The sequence below is a fragment of the Oncorhynchus masou genome, chromosome 6 (genome assembly GCF_036934945.1).
Source record: "Oncorhynchus masou masou isolate Uvic2021 chromosome 6, UVic_Omas_1.1, whole genome shotgun sequence".
NCBI lineage: Eukaryota > Metazoa > Chordata > Actinopteri > Salmoniformes > Salmonidae > Oncorhynchus > Oncorhynchus masou.
The window spans coordinates 82,376,384-82,392,936 of NC_088217.1; the positions used below are offsets into that span (position 1 = coordinate 82,376,384).

Below are 16,553 nucleotides of genomic sequence, written 5' to 3' on the forward strand. Positions count from 1 at the left end.
AGGGTAGGGCTGGGGCTAAGGCAGGTCCAGTGTAGGGCTGGGGTTAAGGCAGGTCCAGGGTAGGACTGGGGCTAAGGCAGGTCCAGGGTAGGACTGGGGCTGTCCTATGCCCTATGATGTTAATCCCATTATGTTCCACATGTTCCACTGTGCCAGAGATCTGATGATCAAAGCTGATCAGCTTGAAGTTGATGTACAGTAGGAAAGCATCAGATGGGGAGGAGATTGTAAAGGCCTCTAGTGTCCCACTGAGAACGTTCACAATGGGAATGTGTGGTCGTCAGTTCTACAATATCTGAAGACACGTCGTTCTGGCAGAAATGATCATTTAGAAAAAAATCATGATATTCTATTAACATTGCTGAGACGTCAGGGCAGAGCAGAGAAGTGGCAGCCATATAAAGGCCTGCAAATATAGCTAGAATGTAGCTAGAATGTAGCTAGAGCTAGACTGCTTTATTTGTATCCTTGTTTACTCTAGCAGTTATCTCCCTTACCCAGTTATGCTCCGTTTTCCCAGTGATGTAATCAAACCAGAACAGAATGTGAGCCGAGGTCCTGGACTTTAAACTCTGCTAGTTAATCACAGAGGGTTACATTGTGAAGATACATTATGTAAACAGAAGATACATTCAGGGAAACTTCCATGTATTATTAATCAGGTGCTTGAGATCAGCCAAGACATAGTAGGCTACATGAGGTCTCTGGAGAGGAATTACATGTGTTCCCTAGGATCCTAATTGCTTGCCATGAGAATACTGTGTCCCTCCTAAGGGACAGTCATTGGATTCTGTTTCCCATGGACTCATAATTCTGCTGGACTAGTGGGACTTGACAATCGAATAACACAACTTGGGAGAGCAGAAGTTGAACTGCCAGTGAGTCAACTGTGACGATATGGTTGAAAGGGGAATATGAGGGGCTTGAAGGTTACCACTTGAAATTCTCAACGTTTGCCAATGAATGATGTACTAGTTTACCCAGTTCATCCTTATACGGCTTTGCCATCAAACTTGGTTATACAAGATGTCAGCTGCAGAGAACAGAGACTGTTTATTAATCATTGAAAAACGATCAAATCCTATTCTAGATGAAATAATTCTATTGCTTGATTAACTTTGGGATTTTACCGGAATGTTGATTACGAGGTACGGTAAAGGCCACACTTGATTGAACAATTTATTTTATCACTGCCAATTTTCCAAATAGAGTCAGTCTGTCTAAAACGGTACATTCCCATAAGGAGTTTCTATGTCATGGAAAATAGAGTGATGCCTTCTGCATGGTAAGCAGTTAAGAAATGGGTGTGGGTGCAGATGGCCATTAACCCAAAACCAACCATTCACCTACTGACCTCTTCTGAGCAACATCAGCATGCAGAGGGGAAAACACACACACACAGCCGGCAGCAGGATGTCACCATGCCCACCATTATGGCGAAGGCCACAGAGGGCTTTTCCTCACATTTAAATAAGCAGCTGTGGCCAGTGTCCTCAGAGCTGGAAACTATGGCTCAGACTCTGTAAACAGTGCTGCTGCTGAGATGATACAGGACATGCCAGTATTCTGTGTGTATGTTTTAGAAGTCAATGTCCAAGACAATGCCCTTGTTATAGGTCAATATCCTGCCCTTTCCCTTAAAACACCAGATTTGATTTGACATTTATATTAACAGGGAGTCTCATTGAGACCAAGGTTCTAGGCCTCCTTCACACGGGAGCATACACATAATTTACAAAAGACATTATAAAACAATGATCTGTTCATGTTTGATCCTGAACCCTGTAAATAGATAGAAGCAGACAGTTTGTTAGGAGGATTATTCCTGGAATGCTTTATGAAAGAGACAGGAAGCTGGACAGCTTACGTCCAGCAGAGGGCAATCAGTAAGCAGTGTGGGCTCATAAAATTACAGGCAATATTTGTATGCCTTCATTTGAATGACTGTGCTAGTTAAATATTTTATTTTTAATAGTTACAACATAGCCAGCTAAACCCCTAAAATGTATGTTATTGCAATCAATAGCTCATCAAAAATATATATATTTTTTTCAGGTTGTTGAATTCATTGTAATATCTGAGTTTATATTCAAACTTAACTTGTTGGTTCATAAATGTATCACTCAGAAGTGATTCATTTTTCACAGGAGAGCAGGTTCAAATAACAATGACCATCTTTTGATTTCACCATGCACATTTCCCCCAGATTCTCACAGACATTAGAGTGTCGTGTGAGTGTTGAGTGGCCCGTTCAACTACACTTAGGGAATGAACCACTGAATTACCCATAGCTTTAACTCACACACAGAACCAGCTCCTATCAATGTCTTCCCTCAATGGTACATTTGAAAATCACAATTAGGGAATAAACATTGTGCACAAATTGTTACAATATTTAGTTACTGTACTCAGCATCCGTTTAATTGTAATCACAGTTTCCAAAATATCAGACTGAAATTGGTCAAAATTGTTTCACCATTTTTTCATGAACTTGTTGAATGAAACCATGATTTCTAATAGATTGCCTATAATTGTATCCCAAAAGACACAACTTTCTCAGAGTCAGATATCAATTCTTTACACTAACCAAACTGAATGTCAATATCAAAGCTGTACTTCCCCCCTTGCACTCCGTCACAGTGCTTCATAACGAACCAACAGAGCAGCTAAGTTAAGTTAAAGTTGCTTTTCCTCCTACCTGTTCCATAGGTCTGTCTGGTGGCAGCCTCAGTGATTGAAGCTCATTATGTTGCCGTACTCTCTGTCTCTCAGCTCTCACACAGCGGTCTGTGATGTGGACATTCCAGCAGGGAGACCAAACAATAAGATATGTCTCACTGCATGCTCCCTGCCTATGGAGCATTACATCATCAAATGCCCTTATATGGAACTTTGTGTTGTACAGCCTCCCTGACTCTCAAAGGGGTGTGTACTCCAGTGTGTGTGTGTGTGTGTGTGTGTGTGTGTGTGTGTGTGTGTGTGTGTGTGTGTGTGTGTGTGTGTGTGTGTGTGTGTGCGCGCGTGTGAGAGAGAGAGATTCTTTGCATGTGGGCTTAAGTGTATGTGTGTGTGTGTTTGTCCACCTAGGTGTGGCGTGGGCCTTAAAACAAGAACAGAGAGGAAAAGTGTTGAGTGACGTCTGTAACGTGTGAAATATCTGCTCTCTCTGGTCTGTCTATACTCCAGAGGCAGAGGGTGAGGAGAGACAAGCGATTTAGGTTACAACATTTCCTTCTGACTTTCCTCAGTAAGAGTCATTGATTCAACTGAAGAAAAAAGACTAAATTAACTTGACCGACAACCGTGTTTAGTAAGGAAATCTGTGTGTCTGTCACGTTCTGACCTTTATTTCCTTTGTTTTGTCATTATTTAGTATGGTCAGGGCGTGAGTTGGGGTGGGCAGTCTATGTTTGTTTTTCTATGATTTGGGGATTTCTATGTTTCGGCCGAGTATGGTTCTCAATCAGAGGCAGGTGTCATTAGTTGTCTCTGATTGAGAATCATACTTAGTTAGCCTGGGTTTCACTGTGTGTTTGTGGGTGTTTGTTTCCGTGTCTGTGTTTTTCACCACACGGTACTGTTTTGGGTTTCGTTCATTCCACGTTTATTGTTTTTGTATTCAGTTGTTCATGTGTACTATTTCTTATTAAAAGAACCATGGACACTTACCACGTCGCATATTGGTCCTCCGATCCTTTTTGCCTCTCCTCTTCGGAAGAAGAGGAGGAAATCCCTTACAGTGTGTTTGGAATTTATTCTTGTAATACACTATTAGAACCAAATTAGAAATACGCCAAACATTTACATGCAACACTTCACACAATCAACAACACAAACATACCGCAACAGTATATGACACTACTAATCCATAATGTTGGATTGTCTGTAAGACTGTTATTAGGGACTGCTAATCGAGTGCTGTCTGGACTTTTATGGCCGGTATTTCAACATGACCGTTCATCTAGAAACGATCCTCACATTTACAGTCCATCTCACAATTCACATGTACAGCCCTCTGTATTATCACAGACAGCTCATTGCTCAGTCTATTCTACAGTGTGCCTATCTTTCCCTTGATACCAAGATTCCTCTTTCCACTTCACACAAGCAAAATTAGAGATTCACACTAAATAGCTGGCAGCGAACTACACTCAAACTAAGCTAGTACCCAAATGCATTAAGTTCAGCGGGCCAAAATACTGGATATAGCCTGCTAATAGAGATCACTGAGTAAATTATCCTCCCGTATCGGTTCAATGTCCCTATTGTCGTCGGACAGAACATCAGCTGTTCGCTGAAACAATGGAGTTCACAGCATCAGCACGGACGTAACATGACATCAGTCATCCTCGTTAGGAGGAATCAAGGAAACACTGGGGCATTTCCTGTCCCAAAATCCTCTAAATCAGATGTCACAGCTTCACAATGGGCGCCAAAGCTTGGTTGCCAAGCTGTAGAAAATGAGGAAATACTGCCAAGACAATATAGAATAGAGATGTCCATGGAAGGCCAGAGAGCAAGGAGCCAAACAACCCCCTCCCTCCTTGTTAGTGGTTTGAAAATGGCAGCAACCACAATGAAACAAATACGTCATTTGACACGGTGCGATCAAGTTTCTTGAGAACATTTTGTGGTGATAACCCAGATTATACAACGGACCGAAGAACCAAATACTGATTACATTTGACTATGTCATGATCTTTCTAGAATTTTTGTAACAATTTGTTTGTTCTTGACGTAAACACATTCCTTCATTTAGAAAGCCCAATTAAGGTTTGTCTATTTCTGAATCTGTACATTTCCTACACATCCTAGACAGAGTGCTCCCAATCCCAGATGTTCTTCATTGAACATGAAAGTTGGCCACACAAACATGTTCTCTATGTGAAGCATCTGCCAAATTATAAATAGTGGAAAAACAATCCCTGTTTTATGTAATGTCTTGGTACATGAGTCTTCCTCTGATACTCCGAAATGGAATGTAGAGTATTATGAATCAGCTAGATTGAGTGAAAATGTGTGGTTTCAGAGAACATTTCCCATGAACACACAATCTTAGAGCTACATGTGTATCCACGGCTCCCATAGTGTGTTGTGCTGAAAAACACTTATCTCTATGACATTTTCGTATATACATGATTTGTAAAGCATTTATGTAGGTATTTTAAAGGTATTACGTCTTTATCAGGCCTTTGTAAGACATGATTGGTTCAAGTGACCTTCTCTTGAGACTTGCCAAGTGAATAAAAACAATGTTTCAAGCCACAAGTTCTATACTATATAGGAAGAACCACCATGACCCACCATTTGGGTATCAAACCGTGCCCCGAGATGACAAATGGACTCTCTCCCTCTTGTGAGTGCTGTAGGAGTATGCAGACTGTTACTGCTGTAGGAGTATGCAGACTGTTACTGCTGTAGGAGTATGCAGATTGTTAGTGCTGTAGGAGTATGCAGACTGTTAGTGCTGTAGGAGTATGCAGACTGTTACTGCTGTAGGAGTATGCAGACTGTTACTGCTGTAGGAGTATGCAGACTGTTACTGCTGTAGGAGTATGCAGACTGTTACTGCTGTAGGAGTATGCAGACTGTTACTGCTGTAGGACTATGCAGACTGTTACTGCTGTAGGAGTATGCAGACTGTTAGTGCTGTGGGAGTATGCAGACTGTTAGTGCTGTGGGAGTATGCAGACTGTTAGTGCTGTGGGAGTATGCAGACTGTTACTGCTGTGGGAGTATGCAGACTGTTACTGCTGTGGGAGTATGCAGACTGTTAGTGCTGTGGGAGTATGGAGACTGTTACTGCTGTAGGAGTATGCAGACTGTTACTGATGTGGGAGTATGCAGACTGTTAGTGCTGTGCGAGTATGCAGACTGTTAATGCTGTGGGAGTATGCAGATTGTTAGTGCTGTAGGAGTATGCAGACAGTTAGTGCTGTAGGAGTATGCAGACTGTTACTGCTGTAGGAGTATGCAGATTGTTAGTGCTGTGGGAGTATGCAGACTGTTACTGCTGTAGGAGTATGCAGACTGTTACTGCTGTAGGATTATGCAGACTGTTACTGCTGTGGGAGTATGCAGACTGTTACTGCTGTAGGAGTATGCAGATTGTTAGTGCTGTGCGAGTATGCAGACTGTTAATGCTGTGGGAGTATGCAGACTGTTAGTGCTGTGGGAGTATGCAGACTGTTGGTGCTGTGGGAGTATGCAGACTGTTAATGCTGTGGGAGTATGCAGACTGTTAGTGCTGCAGGAGTATGCAGACTGTTAGTGCTGTGGGAGTATGCAGATTGTTAGTGCTGTTAATGCTGTGGGAGTATGCAGACTGTTAATGCTGTGGGAGTATGCAGACTGTTAGTGCTGTGGGAGTATGCAGACTGTTGGTGCTGTGGGAGTATGCAGACTGTTAGTGCTGTGGGAGTATGCAGACTGTTAGTGCTGTGGGAGTATGCAGACTGTTAGTGCTGGGAGTATGCAGACTGAGACACATGTTTGCATAATACTCAATCCATGCCTGGGGCCTGAGTACCTGACACATATCACTAGTCCCTTAATCAAATCCATGTCTCTCTCTCTCTCTCTCTCTCTCTCTCTCTCTCTCTCTCTCTCTCTCTCTCTCCCTCTCTCTCTCGGTCTGTCTTCTTCGTGTTTGTGTAAAGGCTGAACTGACTATGTAGTAGGCCAGAGTGAGTCTGGGATCCTTTGACCTTGTTACACAATAACCTGGCTGTCTGTGGAGTCTGGCCATCTTGTAGGCTGCTTTAGTTCTACTGTCTCAGAAACAGGCTCCCTAATAGAAGTGTATCAGCGTGAAATAATATATAGTATTGAGTACCACAGCATGAATCATAAAAAACAGAAATGGTTCCAATCGTTTTTTCACCATTTCCATCTGGGATTTTAAAACTACTTCAAATAAGGTCTGTGTTTCATGTAGACTTACCCTGGCGTGACGTTTTGATAGTCTGGTCTGTGTTTCATGTAGACTTACCCCGGCGTGACGTTTTGATAGCCTGGTCTGTGTTTCATGTAGACTTACCCTGGCGTGACGTTTTGATAGCCTGGTCTGTGTTTCATGTAGACTTACCCTGGCGCAACGTTTTGATAGCCTGGTCTGTGTTTCATGTAGACTTACCCCGGCGTGACGTTTTGATAGCCTGGTCTGTGTTTCATGTAGACTTACCCCGGCGTGACGTTTTGATAGCCTGGTCTGTGTTTCATGTAGACTTACCCTGGCATGACATTTTGATAGCCTGGTCTGTGTTTCATGTAGACTTACCCTGGCGTGACGTTTTGATAGCCTGGTCTGTGTTTCATGTAGACTTACCCCGGCGTGACGTTTTGATAACCTGGTCTGTGTTTCATGTAGACTTACCCCGGCGTGACGTTTTGATAGCCTGGTCTGTGTTTCATGTAGACTTACCCCGGCGTGACGTTTTGATAGTCTGGTCTGTGTTTCATGTAGACTTACCCCGGCGTGACGTTTTGATAGCCTGGTCTGTGTTTCATGTAGACTTACCCTGGCGTGACGTTTTGATAGCCTGGTCTGTGTTTCATGTAGACTTACCCTGGCGTGACGTTTTGATAGCCTGGTCTGTGTTTCATGTAGACTTACCCGGCGTGACGTTTTGATAGCCTGGTCTGTGTTTCATGTAGACTTACCCCGGCGTGACGTTTTGATAGCCTGGTCTGTGTTTCATGTAGACTTACCCCGGCGTGACGTTTTGATAGCCTGGTCTGTGTTTCATGTAGACTTACCCTGGCGTGACGTTTTGATAGCCTGGTCTGTGTTTCATGTAGACTTACCCTGGCGTGACGTTTTGATAGCCTGGTCTGTGTTCCATGTAGACTTACCCTGGCATGACGTTTTGATATCCTGGTCTTTGTTTCATGTAGACTTACCCTGGCATGACGTTTTAATAGCCTGGTCTGTGTTCCATGTAGACTTACCCTGGCGTGACGTTTTAATAGCCTGGTTTGTGATCCATCTAGACTTACCCTGGCGTGACGTTTTGATAGCCTGGTTTGTGATTCATCTAGACTTACACTGGCGTGATGTTATGATAGCCTGGTTTGTGATTCATATAGACTTACCCTAGCGTGACGTTTTAATAGCCTGGTTTGTGATTCATCTAGACTTACCCTGGCATGACGTTTTGATAGCCGCGCAAATCTACCTCGGACAAGGTAACTTTGATCAATAATTAGCATTGTGAATTGTTTTAAGTAAATTGTGGCTAATATATTGATAAAACACCTTGTCTGAGAGAGAATTACACGGCTATCAAAACGTCATGCCAAGGTAAGTCTACATGAATCACAGACCAGGTTATCAAAACGTCATGTCAAGGTAAGTCTACATGAATCACAGACCAGGTTATCAAAACGTCATGCCAAGATAAGTTTACATGAATCACAGACCAGGTTATCAAAACGTCATGACAAGGTAAGTCTACATGAATTACAGACCAGGTTATCAAAACGTCATGCCAAGGTAAGTCTACATGAATCACAGACCAGGTTATCAAAACGTCATGACAAGGTAAGTCTACATGAATTACAGACCAGGTTATCAAAATGTCATGCCAAGGTAAGTCTACATGAATCACAGACCAGGTTATCAAAACGTCATGCCAAGGTAAGTCTACATGAATCACAGACCAGGTTATCAAAACGTCATGCCAAGGTAAGTCTACATGAATCACAGACCAGGTTATCAAAACGTCATGACAAGGTAAGTCTACATGAATCACAGACCAGGTTATCAAAACGTCATGCCAAGATAAGTCTACATGAATCACAGACCAGGTTATCAAAACGTCATGCCAAGGTAAGTCTACACTGAACACACAATTCATTTACATTTTTTGCCAAATTCACGATGTGAAAAATAAATGGCGGAAAAAACATTGGAAACATTTCTGTGTTTTTATGGCAGACTATACTATATATGGTATACTATATCTATATGAAGGCAGTGGCATAATGGACAAAACAAGTGTGATATCACCAGGAGAAGATTACCAGTCAGTACCAGTCAAAAGTTAGGACACACCTAATCATTCAAGGTGTTTTCTTTAGGCAAGTCAGTTAAAAAAAACATATTCTTTTACAATGAGGAAAATATCAAAACTATGAAATAACACATATGGAGTCATGTAGTAACCAACAAAGTGTCAAACAAATCTAAATATATTTGAGATTCTTCAAAGTAGCCACCTTTTGCCTTGATTACAGCTTTGCACGCTCTTGGCATTCTCTCAACCAGTTTCATCTGAAATGTTTTCCAACAGTCTTGAAGGAGTTCCCACATATGCTGAGCCCTTGTTGGATGCTTTTCCTTCACTCTGCGGTCCAACTCACAGAGACATGGTGGTTGGATCCAAAATCTCAAATTTGGACTCATCAAACCAAAGGTCAGATTTCCACAGGTCTAATGTCCATTGCTCATGTTTCTTGGCCCAGGCAAGTCTCTTCTTCTTATTAGTGCCCTTTAGTAGTGGTTTATTTGCAGCAATTCGAACCATGAAGGCCTGATTCACGCAGTCTCCTCTGAACAACTTATGTTGAGATGTGTCTGTTACTTGAACTCTGTGAAGCATTTATTTAGGCTGCAATTTATGATGCTGGTAACTCTAATGAACTTATCCTCTACAGCAGAGGTAACTCTGTGTCTTCCTTTCCTGTGGCGGTCCTCATGAGAGTCAGTTTCATCATAGCACTTGAGAGTTTTTGCGACTGCACTTGAAGAAACTTAAAAAGTTCTTGAAATTTTCCGGAGTGACTGATCATCATGTCTTAAAGTTCATGTCTTCTGTATACCACCCCTAACTTGTCACAACACAACTGATTGGCATTAAGACCCATTAAGACAGAAAGAAATTCCACAAATTAACTTTGAATAAGGCACACCTGTTAGGGTAGAATTTGTTCTTAACTGACTTGCCTAGTTAAATAAAGGTTAAAAAATAATAATAATTGAAATGCATTCCAGGTGACTACCTCATGAAGCTGGTTTAGAGAATGCCAAGAGTGTGCAAAGCTGTCATCGAGGCTACTTTGAAGAATCTCAAATACTTTTTGGTTACTACATGATTCCATGTGTGTTATTTCATAGTTTTGATGTCGTCATTATTACTCTACAATGTTGAAAATAGTAAAAATAAAGAAAAACCCTTGAATGATTAGGTCTGTCCAAACTTTTGACTGATACTGTATATATAAAATTGACAATGTAACAGTTGAATTTGAAGAGCGACACCAAACAGGTCATAATTTAGGACAAAATAACTGCCATCACCTCATAAAGGACACACTCTTGTTCTAGCCTTTGGTGAGAGGACGGGTGTGAGTGAGTGAGTGAGTAGGTGAGTGAGTGAGTAGGTGAGTGAGGTGAGTGAGTGAGGTGAGTGAGTGAGGTGAGTGAGTGAGGTAGTGAGTGAGTGAGGTAGTGAGTGAGGTAGTGAGTGAGTGAGGTAGTGAGTGAGTGAGGTAGTGAGTGAGTGAGGTAGTGAGTGAGTGAGTGAGTGAGTGAGTGAGTGAGTGAGTGAGTGAGTGAGTGTTCGCATTAGAGAGTGTGTGTGTGTCGACAGGGCTGTGGTGTGTGTCTGTTGCCATGTCTGGGTGCAGGTAGCTGATAATAATTACCTCTCAAGTGTTTGGACTGATGCTGCAACTCTGGAGTGCTTTGGAGGAGGATGTTTCCAATGGCTGTTTCACAGAAGGCGCAGTGGATTTCAAAGCCTGGGTCCTGGGGCCATTACAGACATAGGTCCTGTGACCTGGGGCCATTAAAAGGTCCTGGGGCAGTTACGGACAGAGGGCTTGGGGTCATTACAAACAGAGGTCCTGGGGCCATTACAAACAGAGGTCCTGGGTCCATTACAAACAGAGGTCCTGGGGTCATTACAAACAGAGGTCCTGGGATCATTACAGACAGAGGTCCTGGGGCCATTACAGACAGAGGTCCTGGTGCCATTAAAGACAGAGGTCCTGGGGTCATTACAGACAGAGGTCCTGGGGTCATTACAGACATATGTCCTGGTCCTCTTACATACAGATTAGTGAGGAGCTGGCAGGAATAAGCCTTCCTTGCATCCCAAATGTCACCCTATTCCCTATAAAGCACAGTGCCCTGGTCAAAAGTAGTGCACTATATACGGAATACTCACTACAGATGGGCAGGCCCCAAGTGTGGTCAGTCGGTTGAAGAGCGCTTCAGCCACTAAGCAGCTAGGGCATCCTATGAGAGTACACTGCAGGGGAAACACACTACTTAGGCTACATAACATGCTATTTTCCTATAGCTCTGGCTGGCCACAGTCTCTACTCCCTATCCTCAGCCAGTGATTAGCGCAGTGCCTGCTTTGCTCTGGCTTCTTAAACTGTATAGGAAGCACGGGAGAGATAAACAGACATTACTAACAGATCTGGGTCTGCCTGGGCGATCCTTAGATCCAGATCAGCCGTCAGTTGTGTCTAACTGGGGGCAACAGGTAGCGTAGTGGTTAGAGCATTGGGCCAGTAAGGTTGCTCGATCGAATCCCTGAGCTGACAAGGTAAAAATATTTTGTTCTGCCCCTGAACAAGTCAGTTAACCCCCTGTTCCTAGGCCGTCATTGTAAATAATACTTTCTTCTTAACTGACTTGCCTAGTTAAACAAAGGATAAACATTTAAATATCTAATATTAATCCTTGGCCATATCCTCCTGGATTATCAGGAGTCTCAGGTTATCACAGATCTAGGATCAGATTACATCACCCATCTACACACCCCATTGGCAAAGTGAAAACATGTTTTTTGACATTTATGCACATTTAATGAAAATTAAATACAGAAATATCTAATTTACAAAAGTTTGGACACACCTTCTCATTCCAGGGTTTTTCTTTATTTTTACTATTTTCTACATTGCAGAATAATAGTGAAGACAACAAAACTATGAAATAACGCACATGGAATCATGTAGTAATCAAAACACTGTTAAACAAATATTTTATATTTGAGATTCTTCAAAGAAGCCACCCTTTGCCTTGATGACAGCTTTGCACACTTCTCTCAACCAGCTTCATGAGGTAGTCACATGGAATGCATTTCAATTAACAGGTGTGCCTCGTTAAAAGTTAGTGGAATTTCTTTCCTTCTTAATGCGTTTGAGCCAATCGGTTGTGTCGTGATAAGGTAGTGGTGGCATACAGAAGATAGTCCTATTTGGTAAAATACCAAGTCCATATTATGGCAAGAACAGCTAAAATGAGCAAAGAGAAACGACAGTCCATCATTACTTTAAGACATGAATGTCAGTCAATGCTGAAAATTTCAAGAACTTTGAAAGTTTCTTCCAATGCAGTCATAACAACTATAAAGAGCTATGATGAAACTGGCTCTCATGAGGACCGCCACAGGAAAGGAAGACCCAGAGTTACCTCTGCTGTAGAGGATAAATTCATTAGAGTTACCAGCCTCAGAATTTACAGCCCAAATAAATGTTTCACAGAGTTCCAGTAACAGACACATCTCAACATCAACTGTTCAGAGGAGACTGGGTGAATCAGGCCTTCATGGTCGAATTGCTGCAAAGAAACCACTACTAAAGGACACTACTAAGAGGAAGAGACTTGCTTGGGCCAAGAAACACAAGCAATGGACATTAGACTGGTGGAAATATGTGCTTTGGTTTGATGAGTCCAAATTTGAGATTTTTGATTCCAACTGCCGTGTCTTTGTGAGACGCAGAGTAGGTGAACGGATGATCTCCGCATGTGTGGTTCTCACCGTGAAGCATGGAGGAAGAGGTGTGATGGTGCTTTGCTGGTGACACTAGAATTTATTTAGAATTCAAGGCACACTTAACCAGCATGGCTATCACAGCATTCTGCAGCGATACACCATCCCATCTGGTTTGCGCTTAGTGGGACTATTATTTGTTCTTCAACAGGACTATGACCCAACACACCTCCAGGCTGTGTAAGGGCTATTTGACCTAGAAGGAGAGTGATGGAGTGCATCAGATGACCTAGCCTCCACAATCATCCGACCTCAACACAATTGAGTTGGACCGCAGAGTGAAGGAAAAGCAGCCAACAAGTGCTCAGCATATGTGGGAACTCCTTCAAGACCGTTGGAAAAGCATTCCATGTGAAGCTGGTTGAGAAAATTCCAAGAGTGTGCAAAGCTGTCATCAAGGCAAAGGGTGGAATAATCTAAAATACTTTTTTGGTTACTACATAAATCTCTATGTTATTTCATAGTTTTGATGTCTTCACTATCGTAGTAAAAATAAAGAAAAACCCTTGAATGAGTATGCGTGTCCAAACTTGAATAGTACTGTAAGTACTCAATACATGTTAGAATCATCTTTGGCAGTAATTACAGCCATGAGTCTTTCTGGGTAAGTCTCTAAGAGTTTTGCACACCTTGGATTGCACAATATTTACACATTAATATTTTTCTAATTCTTCAAGCTCTGTTGGTTGTTGATCATTGCTTGACAGCCAATTGTAAGTCTTGCCATAGATTTTCAAGTTGATTTAAGTTAAAACTAGGCCACTCAGGAACATTCAATGTCGTCTGCGTAAGCAACTCCAGTGTATATTTGGCCGTTAGGTTATTGTCCTGCTTAAATGTGAATTTGTCTGTCAGTGTCTGATGGAAAGCAGACTAAACCAGGTTTTCCTCTAGGATCTTGGCTTTGCTTAGCTCTATTCTGTTTCTTTTTATCCTAAAAAAACACCTTAGTCCTTGCCGATGTCAAGCATACCCATAACATGATGCAGCCACCATCATGCTTGAAATATGAAGAGTGGTACTCAGTGATGTGTTGTGCTGGATTTGCCCCAAATATAAGGCTTTGTATTCAGGACATAAAGTTCATTTCTTTGCCAAAATGTTTGCAGTTTTACTTCAGTGCCTTGTTGCCTTCTTATTTTGTACAGGCTTCCTTCTTTTCACTCTGTCATTTAGGTTAGTATTGTGGAGTAACTACAATGTTGTTGATCTATCCTCAGTGTTCTCCTCACAGCCATTAAACCGTAACTGTTTTAAAGTCAACATTGGCCTCATGGTAGAATCCCTAAGCGGTTTCCTACTTCTCCGTGAACTGAGGTAGGAAGGTCACATGTACCTTTGTAGTGACTGGGTGTATTGACGCACCATCCAAAATGTAATTAATAACTTCACCATGCTCAAAGGGATATTCAATGTCTATTGTTTTTTTTAACCCATCTACCAATAGGTGCCTTTATTCATGAAAACCTCCCTGGTCTTTGTGGTTGAATCTGTGTTTGAAATTCACTGCTTCACTGAGGGACCTTACAGATAATTGTATGTGTGGAGTAGAGATGAAGTAGTCATTCAAAAATCATGTTAAACACTATTATAGCACACAGACTGAGTCCATGCAACTTATGTGACTTGTTAAGAACGTTTTTACTGAACTTATTTAGGCTTGTCATAACAAAGGGGTTGAATACTTATTGACTCAAGACATTTCAGCTTTTCATGTTTAATTAATTTGTTTAAAAAAATGTGTATTGTGTGTATGCAAATGACCAGAAAACCTATATGTAATCCATTTTAAATACAGGCTGTAACACAACAAAATGTTGAAAGAGTCAAGGAGTGTGTGTACTTTCCGAAGGCACTGTAGATCAGACTCTGGACCAGCACCTGCTACCATGCACATGGTATAAAGGCTCTGATCATAAACGTATATGTTGTGTATCAATCTGCATTATTTAATAGTAGTCATGTATCACTCCAGAGACTTGTATTCCAGTCATCTTTCATACGCTCCAGATGGAAACTTCTATATGTCTGATATATGGAGATGACCGGCTCCTGAACCTCAATGTCTTTCCCTGGCTGTCCTATCCCCATGAACATGAACCCAGGACTGGTATGCTAGGCCTAGCTACTGTAGGTAGAACGATAATTCAGTAAACCTCAAATATGCTGTTGCTAAGCATTAAATCACTGGTTGCCTTTGTTATTTACGGTTTGGGAAAAGGTGCTAAGGAGGGGAAGCTACTATTTAACTTGTACAGCCACTCCCTTCCACCCCTACTGCTGTTCTAAGTGTCTAGTGTTCCTTCCAGCAAGGTCCCAGCTTGAAACAATACAGGGCTAGGATTAGTGCAATTAACATACCTGCACTTCAAAGTCGGAAAACACCGGAGCTGCGTTAGATTACAGCTACCATAAGCAACAATTGTTAAACGCAAGCGACCGGGGCTGCAGCTGTAGCCTGGCACTAAAGTTGTTCTTAAAGATATATCCGTCATTTCCCTCTGCATGCATCACCTATAAACAGTGTTCAGTGATTATATACAGCGGAAATGGTTTCCTAATCCATGGTTTCATTATTTTGCGATGCAACGGTGTAGGAATCCACAGGCTATGTCCCCACTTAGGAAGTAAATATGCCCCCCGTGACACAACTTCATCGTGTAGCTATTTGAAAACAACCCTGGACCGTGGGGACACCTTTCTCTTCTCTGGAATCAATTCTATAAATAGATTTAAACATGCCTTGTTCTACAGAAGAAGTAACCAGCATTAGAAAGAGACTTTTACTTTAATCAGACACCCAAGAGAAAGCCAGGTCTCAAGAAGACGACCCTGTTCTACTGTACATCTGTTATGACCCCGACAAGGTGGGGTCAGATTGTGGGCTGTTTCCCATGAATAGGCCTCTGATGGCACATTAAGGCACATCAATGACAACCAAGGGATCGCTACAGCATCACTTCACATGCTTTATTACAGGACTTGTCCACTCCCTAATCCTCCCTAGACCCTGCCTTATCATTCAGCTGGCTAGTCAGGGTTTCCGTTACAGCAAGCCAACCAACTGCTAGCTAAAGCTCTGGGTTGAACCCACTGGCCTAGACAACAGATAAAGATGTGAGTCTGTGTGTTGACCAGGAATGTAAATGATGGTGATTGGGGCTTTAGGCGTGACACTGGAATTTACTTAGCAGAGACTCTAGACGGCAGATGACAGATTTCTTCTGTGGTGTGTGTGTATGTGTGTGTGTTTAGGTTGAGATTGTGGCTCATTGTGTCTGACTGAGAATGACATCATCCCCCGTCCTGGAGCTTCCATAAGGGATGAGAGGAAGGAGAGATGGGAGGATGGGAGGAGGAAGGATGGGAGGATAGGAGGGATGGGAGGATGGGAGGAGGACTGTGGTTTGGGATACTGGTTAGTTGGAGAGAGTTCACTCTATTGTCTAGCTGCTTCCTGTCCAGTCAGCTCAGCTCTCATTGAGTGTCTGAAGCACCCCCATCACCACGGCCATTATCTCTCCCTCATTGAATTCATCAAGCTTTCCTCAGCATGAGGCCTGTAGGCCTGATAAACAAGACATGGTGGACGTCACGACAACAGGCCCATGTCAGGGACTGGCTGACATAGACTTAGTGTTGACTTATTAAATGAGAGCTTCCCTTGCACTCACGACTCACACGGCCCATGTTGATGCTGTCATCGTCTGGGCCGAGAGTGTTCTCACCTCAGCGACAAGACACAACAGATGGTTTGGATCTGTC

General features: G+C 42.4%; 1 protein-coding gene across 3 annotated transcripts in view; it reads right to left on the reverse strand.

Moving 5' to 3' along the window:
- The window catches only part of LOC135542795 (filamin A-interacting protein 1-like), a 79,971-nt gene that overhangs the window by 12,587 nt on the left and 50,831 nt on the right, over positions 1-16,553 (reverse strand). Inside the window, exon 1 of one of the 3 annotated variants that reach the window (XM_064970000.1) lies at positions 2,699-2,849. The exons of the other annotated variants lie outside the window; for them this stretch is intronic. The gene's annotated coding sequence lies outside the window, so the exon portion shown is untranslated. Of the gene's footprint in view, positions 1-2,698; positions 2,850-16,553 lie in introns of those variants that run through there. 3 annotated transcript variants of the gene reach the window in all.